This window comes from Pelecanus crispus, chromosome 2, assembly GCF_030463565.1.
Source record: "Pelecanus crispus isolate bPelCri1 chromosome 2, bPelCri1.pri, whole genome shotgun sequence".
Lineage (NCBI taxonomy): Eukaryota > Metazoa > Chordata > Aves > Pelecaniformes > Pelecanidae > Pelecanus > Pelecanus crispus.
Window position 1 is genome coordinate 167,789,789 of NC_134644.1, and position 13,596 is coordinate 167,803,384.

The following is a 13,596-nucleotide window of genomic DNA, read 5'->3' on the forward strand; positions in this document are numbered from 1 at the left end:
TAGCAAATAATGAGCTGAATTTTAGCTCAGTTGTAATTTTTGTTTTCTTTTTGTACCTGTAAATGCATACAGTAAACCAATTTCTGTTGGATCAAAACAGTTTTCAGGCACATTAAAAGTATCTAGTGATGCAGATTACTTGTAGCTGAATGCTGCAGTCCAGCTACCAGCTTCTTTGCAACCAGATGCTCTGTTCTCCAAGCTAAATGGAAAGTTTAATTCAAATTAAAGAAAAAAAGGTGCAGGTTCAGTCCATACTTTTGTCCATTTTTTTACAGTGTTGTCTCTTGCAATTGATCTCAATCAGCGAGACTCCAGGTTCATCTCTGTATTGGACAGGTTTGGTTTTTGAAGGTGTTGCTCCAGAAAAGTATGCAGCAGTCAATATACTGAAATATTAATAATATTTTAGCCTGAGCAAAAAGATCAAACAAGTGGAAGTAACCCACTCCTCTGTGACAGCCTGCTTGGTCCTTTTGATGTTCAAGGTTGCACCACTGTGTATTGCTTTTTTCTTTTCTTTTTTTTTTTTATTTTTTTTTTTTATTTATTTTCAGTGATCTAGCTGCAGTGCAAGGTGATAAAGATTCCCTGTCTGTGCTCACTGGGCTTTAACCTTTGTCAGCTACTCAGCCCCAGAATTTGTTCCAGGATAAAATCCTGGAAATTCAGTGTATGATTTACAAGAAAGTATGATTTACTTGCCAATATACCCTCTTTCTCCTTTTTCTCAAGTTATCCACAATTTTAAAATACTTACGAAGTCTTCTTATTAGGCCCATGTAATGCACCAAATCTGCTTGACTGTGGCAGCATTAAATCAGAAAATAAACCTCACATTCTTGAAATACAGCTTTGAGGAGCATAATGCCTCTGGTATTATTCTGTGTGTTTTATATTGTGGCAAGGCTACTAATCATGGACCGAGATTCCATCATGCAAACTACTGTAAAACACGAAACCAGACAGTAATGGCCAAGATCTTACAATATCTAAGTAGTTTACTGTTTACTGGGGCAATTTGTGTTGTGATTAGCACATCTGCTACAGGGTCTTCAGATCAAGAAATTCAATGGGTTAGGCATTACCTTGAGTGAGGTCCCAAATAGGACTGCCTGAGAAAATTGCCTAAGTGCTTTTTCAATCTGGCAGCTAGTCCAGGGCTGTTAAAATGTGAAAATGTCCTGGTGGTCTCTGCAGCGTCTGGTGTGATCTCAGACCAGCCCTCACCAGACACACGTTCACCCCAGCTGGCAGTGCCTCCAGAGGTCACAGACTCCATGGCCAAGGAATGACCCATCCTAGGTAGTATTTCCACCTAGTCTGATTTGAGGTGTGATAGGGGAATAATGTTTGAAAACTTGGTTTTGTGCTGACCAAGCTGCAGAGGTTATGCAGCCACTTGAGGTTCCAAGACTGTCAATCTGTTATCTCTCGGGAACATTACATTTGCTGTAATATCTTGCAAATGGCTTTAATTTTAATGCACAACTTGATCTATAATTAGTTAACAAGTCTCTCTTGAGCCAGCTGTGACAATGATTACTAATTTTTAGTAGCATATTTATAGAACTGGTCACTAAGATATATGTAGTTCCTCTTCTTTTTACTGCTGTCCTGGAGCATGTAATTATTTTACTGGATCTAGGGACATAGCTGAAAATAATTCCCTAAATATATTATTAATAACACTGTAACCATTAAAATAAATTTTAAAAATAACTCACCTTTTTTCCATTAGGAACATTTATTCACTGTTTACATTAGGTAGGGTCTGGAAAGTGGAGTATGATATTCAGAGCTTTCTTTGTAGTTATTTTCACATTCTGGTTCTCCAGGACTATTATAATCAGGCTGCAAACATACCTTTTAGAGACAAACAAATGACTGTTTTCACTGTGCTTTTGACTTTTCTTTGAATCACATATTTCTAGCGATTTTTATGTAGGCATGATTTTGATCTTTGGTGCCAAATGTAGCCTGATAAAATAGTGATTTGATGCCTTTTAGAGACACCTGTTTGGATATGTCTTTGGAGACCTGGAAGAGAGGGGTTGCCTCTGGGAGCAGATGCAGGGGATGGAGAGGTGTGTGTTTTTGTCTTGGGGGTAGAAACATCCTGGTGCAGGTAAGTTTGTGAAACATCCCTCCCTGCAGGGTCAACTCCTCGCCCTCTGAAAAAGGCTTTAGCATCCTTCGCACACAGACTTTCGCTTTCACACTCTAACAAGATTTCTAGGGGGTCGACTGCACTCACCCAGGGTGGTGTCCCGAAGGACATGGCTCTTGGAAGTGCATCACCCTGAGCTGCTGATGGAAAAGTGGCTTATTATCAAACTGCCTCTCTCTTCCAGAAAAGTAAAAAGCCTGATCTCCTGCTTGTAATCCTTTTTCACCCTTTCCTGAAAATAAATTAGATATCTCGGTGCCACAGGGTCTGCTAGCAAGGACTGATCCTACCACCTGAAAGGACATTAGCTACTTTTAGCCTTTGGCTTGCCTTTTTGCCACGGTTCCCCTTCCCCTCTGTACCAGGGCACTGTGGGCATGCTGCTGTCACGCACCCAGATGTGGCCTTGCCCTGCAGAAACCATCTGTTCCCTCTATGGTACCTCTTGGTGACATCCCAAATATCTCAGCCAATTGACAGATTCCAGCTGATCTGCTAATTTCCTAGGAATAAATACCCTGGTCAATGGTGTAGCATAAGGTGATGAAATAAACTTAACTTGGATGCTGATTTCATGGGTGCCCTGAAAGACCTTGCAGTGAGGGGCAAGAAAGGAGTTCCCAGGCACTTTTTATGCAACACAGTTAGATGTGTGCTACTTAGCTTGCAACTTTTATTCCCAGTGAGTGCTTTTCAGTGTCCTTGCCCAACAAGCGCAAACTTCTCCTCTCTTAACCCAGCAACCTCCTCGTAAAATGATGGTTCTAACTTGGAAAAAAGCTTGAGCAGCTCTCATAAACAGAGCCTGTGTCAGTGCATTTTGTGCAGAATACACAATGTTAGTCAGACAGAGCTGGAAAAGCAGGGGGTTTGCAGGAGGACCAAGTATGGGCAGAGACCTACCTGGATTTGTGTAAAGCATTTGACACCATCTCGCATGACATCCTTGTCTCTAAATTGGAGAGACATGGATTTGATGGATGGACCGCTCAGTGGATAAGGAATTGGCTGGATAAGGAATTAGCTGGATGGTCGCACTCGAAGAGTTGTGGTCAACAGGTCGATGTCCAAATGGGGACCAGTGATAAACGGCGTTCCTCAGGGGTTGGTACTGGGACCGGCGCTGTTTAACATCTTCGTCAGTGACATGGACAGTGGGACTGAGTGCACCGTCAGCAAGTTTTCTGATGACACCAAGCTGTGTGGTGCGGTCGACATGCTGGAGGGAAGGGATGCCATCCAGAGGGACCTTGACAGGCTTGAGAGGTGGCCTGCATGAACCTCAAGAAGTTCAACAAGGCCAAATACAAGGTCTTGCACATGGTCAGGGCAGTTCCAAGCACAAATACAGGCTGGGCAGAGAATGGATTGAGAGCAGCCCTGAGGAGAAGGTCCTGGGGGTGTTGGTTGATGAGAAGCTCAACATGAGCCAGCAGTATGTGCTCACAGCCCAGAAAGCCAACCGTATCCTAGGCTGCATCACAAGAAGCGTGGCCAGCAGGTCGAGGGAGGTGATTCTGCCCCTCTACTCCGCTCTCATGAGACCCCACCTGCAGTACTGCGTCCAGCTCTGGAGTTTCCAACATAAGAAGGACATGGACCTGTTGGAGCGGGTCCAGAGGAGGGCCACAAAAGTGATCCGAGGGCTGGAGCACCTCTCCTATGAAGACAGGCTGAGAGAGTTGGGGTTGTTCAGCCTGGAGAAGAGAAGGCTCCAGGGACACCTTATTGCAGCCTTCCAGTACCTGAAGGGGGCCTACAGGAAAGCTGGAGAGGGACTTTTGACAAGGGCATGTAGTGATAGGACAAGGGGTAATGGCTCTAAACTGAAAGAGGGTAGATTTAGACTAGATATGAGGAAGAAATTCTTCACTATGAGGGTGGTGAGGCACTGGATCAGGTTGCCCAGAGAAGCTGTGGCTGCGCCATCCCTGGAAGTGTTCAAGGCCAGGTTGGATGGGGCTTTGAGCAACCTGGTGTAGTGGAAGGTGTCCCTGCCCATGGCAGGGGGGTTGGAACTAGATGATCTTTAAGGTCCCTTCTAGCCCAAACCATTCTACGATTCTATGATTCTATGTTGGATGCTTAAAAGAGGACGTCACTGTCAGAGATTCTCCACTTTAAAGTGCAGTTATCATCTGGAAAGTATAAAAGTGACATCCTGGTATGCCACATTTATTCCTCCTCCACAATTTCTATTCCAAATTCACTCAGTCTTCAAGTCAATACCATGTTTTTTTCTCTGACTGACAGCACAGCTAGCTCAGCCTGTTACCTGAGAATCAAGCTGTGTTCTTTCTGCTTATTAAAACATTGCCAACTGCAAAGCTTCTGGAATCAGACATTAACTAACAGTACTGTGGGAGAAGCAGGAGAGCTGAGCGCGACATGGCTAGCACATCCCCAGCCACAGGAAAGAGAGAGAGAGAGAGCAAAAAAACAAACGGTCCTTAAACTCAGCACATATGCCTCAGGAGACCCACAGAGAACACATATTTACAGCACCTAGGTGCCATTTTATGCAGTTACTTTTCTGACTATCACTACATTTCATGATGGAACAGCTAAATACGGAGTGAAAGAGCCCCTTACTCAAGTCCCAGCTGTGCTAGATTTCCAAATGATTCTTTATAGAGGAAACAGGTGAAAAAAACATGCAGCCAGGATTTATTTACTATTGACTTGCTCTGTCATCTCTAAACTGCAGCACCTCCTGCAGCATGTAAACCTGGCCAGGGTGCACTTGCTCCTTTTCTTATATTGTATGTGTTTAGTTGCTGAGATAGCTTAAACAGTATCTTCACAAAGGGATTAAGATTTCTGGGTGAAAGGAGGAAATGCAGAATGATGAGTGAACAAAAAACTTTAAATAGTTCAGAGCTTGTGCTGGATTCAGAAGAACGTCACAAAGTCCACATACTTATCTGGAGCTTAGCCGAAGTGTATGAACTCCTAATGTCTGAAAACGCAGGCAGGAGCTCTCAAGAGTGCTCTCAGGCACCAGTGCTGCCCGTCCCATCTGGAAACACTGCAGGCTTGAGTTGTCACTGCTTTGCACCCCATGTAACCACTTATCTCTGCAAAGACTGAAAGCAAAGAAGGTGCAAAATGCTAGAGGAATACAGCATTTCAGCACCTTATTTCGCACACAGGCACAGAAAAGGATAATGAGCTGTTCAGAGCTGCTCAGTCTGGTTCTCATCCCAGCAGCTTTCCTGGTGCCTAAACACCTGCTTTCCTCGAGAGCAATGTGGCTACTGAAGGCAGCAGATGAGCTGCCTTAGACAGCTTTCTTGGTTTAAGTCCAAAATATATAAGACTAGGGAGCCTTTTGGGATCTTAATTTCTCCTAGCTGAAGACTGCACAGCTAAGAGGTCTACTGCCTGGAAAATCATAATCTGATAGAACAGAATAGACTATTTCAGTTGGAAAGGACCTACAACGATCATCTAGTCCAGCTGTCTGACCAATTCAGGGCTGACCAAAAGTTAAAGCAAATTATAAAGGGCCTTGTCCAAATGCCTCTTAAACACTGTCAGACCTGGGGCATTGATCATCTCTCTAGGAAGCCTGTTCAAGTGTTTGACCACCCTCTTGGTAAAGAAATGCTTCCTAACGTGCAGTCTGAACCTTCCCTGGTGCAGCTTTGAACCATTCCCATGTGTCCTATCACTGGGTCCCAGGGAGAAGAGCTCAGCACCTCCCTCTCCACTTCCCCTCCTCAGGAAGCTGTAGGGAGCAATGAGGTCACCCCTCAGCCTCCTTTTCTCCAAACTGGATGATCCCTGCTTAGGCAGGGCCACCTAGAGCCAGTTGCCCAGGACTCTGTCCAGATGGCTTCTGAATATCATGAAGAGGGGAGACTCCACAACATCCCTGGGTGACCTGTGCCAGTGCTCAATTGCCCTCACAGTAAAAAAGCGTTTTCTGATGTTCAGAGGGAACCTCCTGTGTTTCATTGCCTCTGGTCCTGTCAGTTAAAGAGGTTGTATGTAATAGCCTGCAGTGAACCAAGCAGATGGAAGCCAAGTCATGTATTTCATTCTAGTGTCCAACTGAAGCGTGTAGCACAGGACAGTCCCTGGCAAAATCTTTGGTTTGTTTCTGGGAAAGAAAGACGTGAGTCTTGCAGTTCATGCTGAACCATGCTCAGCACTGTCAGCCACTTGTGGATGCAGGGTTTGGCAATGGACATGTCTTTAATTTCAAGGGTGCAAAACATTACCTTCAGTCAACTTGGCAAGCATTTTTCTTCCAGAATTTAGTTTTCAAACCCACAAATCTCAGCAGCAAGTACCACACAAATCTTTAAAATTGGGCAGCGAGTAGGACTTGCTGCTTTTAATTCTTTTCCAACCTTTGCTGAGGTCCTGTTCCTTAAACAGCTGCTACAACTACCTCATTTCCCACCCCCATATTACCAGTTGTTATTTATTAAATTTAACTAATTAATTAATTTTTATTATTTGTTTCTTCTCATCTGAATGGTGGAAGATAATAGCCATGTTACAGTGATACAGCACTTGTGCTGCACTCCAGGCACCAGCCTGGTTGATGTCATGGCTGTGTCACAGCAGACAGAACATTGGTGGTGGCCATGCCACAGGGTGGGTTGGTGACAGTGGCCCAGGATGGGTATGTAAAGGGCTGCTCCAGGCCAGGCTGGCAGACAAGAAGCCAGGTGACCAAGGGCTGAGAGGGGAGGGCAGGGGCAGGATGGGCAGGGGCTGCCCATGGCGATGGAGGGTGGCTGCTGCTCCTCTGTTGCTTCTCCTGTCTATTACAGCTGGACACCTGGATAGGGACGTGACCAGACCATGGCATACTCCTGTCCTCTCCCGTCTCCAACACGCAGCCAGAGGCCTGACAGTGTGCTACAGGACAGATAAGATAGCCCCAAATTATACCCTGTTATGGTCTTACAGGGAGCTGGGAGATCCCTCCAGCCACGGCAAAGCCATGCATCCTTTTTCCCCAGGTAGCCAAGGGCTGGGTCACACATAAGCTGCTGACACCAGCCCTAGCATCCAGGTCACAGCAGGGAGAACACCGGTGGTGGCTCACGTTGCAGTGGGGTTGGTGACATGGTTGGTCCAGGACAGGTGTCTCCTGTCTGTCAGAGAGATGTGGAATGGACAGCCTTGACATGAGGCTGGGAGAGCCCCGGACAGGGAGGTAGGGGCTTCCCGTGTCAATGGGGAGTGGTTGCTCTGTTCTTTGATGTTCCTGTCTTTGACAGCTACATCCTGAGACAGGGACATGACTGGATCATGACACACACCTGCCCTCTCCTTCCTCTACAACTCAGCTAGAGGGTGTTGCAACTTTCTACGAGGACACTGACCTAAAGATAAGGAAACACACATAGCCCTAGTCTGTATTCTGTTACAGTCCTACAGGCTGCTGGAAACTCCCTGTCGCTGCAGACAAAGGGAGCTCCACACCACCCACTGTTTCTGTACCCCATCATGGTCCTACAGGCAGCTGGAAGCTCCCCGTAGCTGTGGAGAATGAGAGCTCCGCACCACCTACTGTCTCTGTGTGAAAATTATCCCAAAATAAAGTTTGAGATTAATGAACCCATTGGCTGGTTCTTCTGGTTTGTGCTGTCATTTTGGGGAAACCTTTTGGGGCCTTTCCTTTTGCATAAATGTTGCATAAGCCCCAATATCTTAGGAAAGATTGGCAGGCTCTCCCAGGCAGACCACCTCTTTGACTACAAGGACTCTCCTTTTAATAGCTCTTGTCCTTTTTCAATTTTTGGAAACACACTACAATCTTTCACCCTCGTTCCAATTCTCCTTTTGGCTAGCAACTTCTGTTACCTGATTGCAAAACTGCTTTTACTTGCATAAGGCCAGAGTCCCTGCCCTGCCTTTCTCACTAAACAAAGAGCACAAAACAAAAGTGAATGGCAGAAGAACATCACAGAAGCCCCATCACTCTGTCTCCCCCAACGCATTCCCCTTCAGCTGCAGAAGGACAAGAGAATAGTGTTGTTCTGCACTAGAAATGCTGGAAAAAAGGCAGGTTGGCTTCTCTGTGATTAAAATAGCCACCTTGTGATCACAAATAGCTAGTGGCAATGAGATATACTTTTGAGGACACACTGACAGCCCAGCATGGAAGCTTTGGGTGTTCCATTTCATCCCGGACATTTGGTGCATGCACTATATCCCTGTTTGACAAATCCCTCATTACATTAGTTTTCTCATACCTTCATAGAAAATGCAGAGAAACAGCAACACAATGGTGAGACCCTTTCGGGGCGCAGCCGCTCAGGTTTGCACTGTGGGGCTTAGACCCAGTTATGACGCAGTTCATTGCGGGAGGGACGTCAGTGAGCAGGTAGGCTGTGGCACCTAGCACTTTTGATCTGCTTTGGGGTACAGCAGCCACCTGACTGTACCAATGCACTTGTTCAACCGATGCTCTGATCACCCTCTGCATTCCTGGCCAGGAAGTCCCTAGGGTCCCCACCAATCCTCTTCCTATACCCTTTGGGAAATCTGCCTGAAGATAGGAAATGGGCAGGCTGTTTTGTTCTTCTTGCATGAATCCAGACCAAAAAATTACTTTCTTACACGAGCAAGCACTGGAGTGGAACTGGAACAAAATGCCTGGGGCATAACTGTTCCCTGCTATCGGCTTGCAGGGTTTCCAAAGGCAGCAGATTCACACTTTCCACCACACTGAGCTGGATGGTGCATCTCAACGCACAGGAGGTCAAGAAGTATTTGTTCGCTAAATGAGTCAGGAAAGAAGAAGATGAATGGAAAAATAATTGCAGGGCTCAATAACACATCTGATAGGTCCAAAGCAAAGAATGCAAAGAAGCAAGTACGAGCAAACAGATGGATGAGGCTTGAGACCCTGATATCCTGCTGTGGACTGCAGCAGAATTAGCCTTCTGGGGATGACTGGAAGTGGTGTGTGGAAATTTCAGTACTGCCTGTACTTAGTGAGCAGTTCATGGGATGTAATACTGCACAAGGAGGACTATGAGCATCCAAGCAGCCCTTTCCAGAACACAGCCCTGCTGCTGAAGGCTTCACAAAAAGACTCAAAACAAAAGAACAAATAGAATAACACGGCAATGGCAAAATGCTGGCACCACCCCTGACATCTGTTATTCTTCCTGGCCACGGAGGTGATGGAGCATTATATTAGCACCAAACATCTGTATCAGGGTCCTCTCGCCCTAAAGCCATGTACCTGTGCATTAAGCGAGCTAATCCAAACCCAAGCTCTGCCTCTCTGAAACAGAGTCACTAGAAGGCAGCATGCCTTGCTGGATACCACCTTTGCCAAACGGTAAATTGTGCTAAGTTTGATGATGTGGTTATGCTGATGTTGAGGACCTCGGAGAATTCTTTCCGTCCCAGCCCTGACATTTCAGGAGATTTATGAAGAGAGCAAAATTCAGTTTGAATTCTTCAGCTTCGTGGGATAGAAAGTCCAGCTTCCCCCCACACCACTGGAGAATGGTGCCAGCATCCATGATGCTGAAACTGCTTCGGTCAGTGCTGATTTTAGCCCCAGGTCTAGGCTCTGAATGTTCTTGCCTGCAAAATTGGGCCAGTGAGATAGAAAGAGATGGAGCTGTACAGTTGCTTATTTAAATAGTATTGTGCTTCTGCAGTTGAGGATCTGGCCTAACTCCTCTGAAGAACAGTTACTTAAAAATCAGACACTTTTCTTTATGATTTTTTTTTTTAATTTTCTGTTTCATGCACTCTATATATAAAGGTATCTGTCTTCCTGTGAAGGGAGTGAAAAGATTAATTTGTTAAGTCAAATATTCATGACTCCCAGAGAAGAGAGAGGAAGTCACCTGAAGATCATTTATTATGAGCAAGTAGCTGAGGTACCTCTGGAAAGAGGTGCAACTGCAAATCTGTGGCACAGAGGATTTCTGACAAGGGATGAGCCATCTCTGTCCTCCCTGTCACACACCTGGAAATAAGATCACTGACAGGTAACAACCCTGTCACACGACAGCTCATTTTCCATTGATTTCAGCGGCTGCTGTTACAAATCTTGGGGTCAGATTATCCAGAGAAGATTCTAGAGCATCCCTATAATAGCTGTGATAAGGCACTGTGATAAGGTAGGGGATTAGAGGACCTTGCGTCCTCCTGGGGAAAACCGGGCAACTTTGCAAAGTCAAAAGGACTGTGCTGATCAACACTGGCACAACAGCCGGCTTAAGAGTGCTTTACAGGGGGATTTTCTGTTTAGCTTAAACCGGGAAGGTAAACTAATTACGTGAATGAATGTTTCCGGCTGCGGCAATATCAACCATTTGAATGCATTTAGCCAATGAACTATTAAGTACAGTATATCTTTGGCATCACGGGAGACGATAACTTATCTTGCGTGACAGCTAATCATTGCTACCTCAGCTCTGCCCGCTCGGTCCCTTTGAGTGGAGTTACACCCACTCATAATCAGGCCATTCATGCTCAGTCATGCATACAGCCATCTCCAAATAGACACAGTCCTACTAATCACCACCTCTACCCTCACTTAGGCTGCCATTTGGAGTGTGTTTCAATACTAAAATGGATTGCGGCAGCACAAGAAGCCTGTCTCGTACTCCCTCTCGTTTAACGTGGCAGTCCCCTGCTCTAATCACTCATCTGGTGCAGAGTAACCCTGCCATTGCAAACACTGCTCACCGTAACGTTAACTGTCTGCGGCACTGTTGCATAGGGCCAGTCTGTGAGCTTTAAAAAGATGATGCAAAAAGGGGGTAGATTTTCTGTAGGCCCTGAAGTGTCTTATGAAAGCAACTTGCACCTGTAGGAATAGACAGGTTTCAAAGATTCGCCTTAAATTCTTAAAATCATAGGTAACATTTTGGGATGGTCTGGCAGATCAGCTCTTAGCTCAGTGCTGGCCCTGCAGAGCTGGTGCTGATGCCATGCAAAGTCACCTGTATGCCTCCATGTCCCAAATCTCTGAGCTTCGGGCTGCTGCATGCTATTACCTTGTACCAGTGCCTGAAACAGGTCTGCACGATACTTCCAGGGCAAAGAAGACCAGGTCTCCTCCAACAGCATTTTACCAATATTGTTTGTGCTTTCTGGCTCAGCAGGGAGAAAGGATGCAGAAATTGTCACCAGAGCTTTAAATAAAACTTCCTTCTTTCACATATTCAGGCATCTCTCTTCTTCCCCCTCCACAGCCCATGACCCAAGCCCTGGTTTTTACTGAGGGCTGAGAGGCATTTTCTTAATCTGTCTTCTTTTATTTCAGGTTGGAGTAAAGTTTTTGAGCAGGACTGACCACCCTGTCTCTGACGAGTAGCTGTAGCTCAGCACTGAGGATCTGTTTCTTGGTGTGTCTCCTTGGACCATGACATTGTTACCTGCAATTCCCAAAGCTTGTTGGTGACAAAGATAGTAATGTCCTGAATGTGCTAGTGAAATATTCAGATTTTTTTCAAAGTTACTCTTAGGTGGTTCTATATAAGTGGTCTTTGCTTTTCCTTGGTCATGTCTATACAGGGACAATCAGGAAAGTTGATTTAAATTAACTAAAGGCAAGAGTTTAAAGTGAATTAGCTAAATTGCATTAAACCTTCCGTTTCACAATTAAAGTGGCCTTAATATGACTTAGCCTTGGAAGAGAAGTAAATGAAATCAAATCAAAGCCACTTTAATTCTGACAGTTCCCACAAAGGGCTTTAATTAATGCAGTTTAACTAATCCACTTAAAAATTCAGATCAACTTTTCTGAGTAGCTTCATGTAAACAAGCTCTTACAACTGCTCTGCACTGAGATGATTTAGCTTGGTTGGGCAATTTTCCTTCATAAGGTAAATCTGTGCAAGACTTACTCTGGTGGAAGTCCCACTACAGAGGCTTGCACTTGAGTAACTACATCAACTGGAAAAGTTGCATGAATATAAATCCAGGCTAGCTTAGCTCTTTGTATTGCCTACCAGCTCCAAGCTACTGTGCTTTCATGCCATTACACACACACATAAAAAAAAAAAAAAGGACCACCTCATCAATTTAGGAAGGAAAGAGAAAATGATGGTGTGCACTCCCATTTCTCTCCTTCGGTTAGCACAGAGGTCAGCTACGGTGGTAAGTGGTTGGTATAACTTGCATTGTGCCCTAGTGAGTCCTTATACTGTATGCAGGCAGGCTGTAATCAGGCTGGGATTTATTTTAGGTGGGATGAGACTTACATTAGGACAAAATTAATTTGCTTCAATGGGCCTTAGAATGGTATAAATTAGGGCATATAGTAATTTTGCGTTTTTTCTGTCTTTTCTTTCCTTTTTTTTTTTTTTACACACACCTTATATCTGGCTAGTGTCAGTCAATGACAACATTGGCCAAGGAAAAAAAAAAAGACCATTTCAGACAAAACAGACATTTAGACAATTTGAAGTATGTCTCATCAGTGTGCACATCAATCTGGCCCATTAAATAGTATGTCCTTTAATTCCTTCTGCCTTTATGAACAATTCCCTTTGTAGCTAAAATGCTTGACAAAGGGAGTGCAGCCTCTTTTTTAGCAGGAGTACGGTTGTTTGACTTTCCCAGTTAGCTGAAAGTCCTTCAGCAGGGGGCTCCCCGAGGCACGTAGCATTCCTTGGCTTGTGACCCTCATTCCCTGCGCTGCTTTACCCTGGCAGGGACAGAGAAATGCAGACTTCCCGCCAAGGTTTCTTCACTTTTCCCAAAACTTGCCAGTCTGCCAGCTTGAAACATCATTCCCTTTTTTGGGGGGGAATAATCTGGTTGTTCCAAAGCACCCTTCTCACTGCATAGATCCCCAGACCAGTCTGTGCTGTGCTGTCCCTTCTCCCCCAACCCTCCTGGATCACGTCTGATGGTCCCCGCGTGCTGCCAACCCACGATGCCTTGGTCCGGACCAGGACAGGCATCCTGACTACAATTAGCAGAGCTCTCACTTTTCATCACATTTATTAGGCTGTATCTTTGTGAAAGAGCTCCTCTGAAATAACTCAGGCGACTGCAATGCTCTAGCAGCACTGTACACAAGTAAAATATTCCCAGGGAAAAAAGTGTCAGCATCACCTCCACTGGATCAAAAGTCATGTCGGAGAAGATATCAAAGCATGAAAATCTGCTTGCATAAAAAAGCCAAAAGCCTGAAGCCATCCCAATCACCTTCAAACAAGCTGGGAGTCTGCACATAGAGCTGCTACGCAGTGGTGATGGATCAAGAGGTAACCCAATTTCCAGCCAAACTCCTTCAGCTGTTGCCATCTTCTCCCAGAGCTGCTTGCAAACTGTACAAAGTTTAACTTTTTGGGGGAAAAAACCCCACTGCACAGTGCTGGAAATCCTACTTGATTCAAAGACTCAGCTCCTGTCAGGTATAGTTTCCTTTAGGGCAGCAGAAGCAGGAGTCATCCTGTCCCAGTCAGAGGTGAAATCTG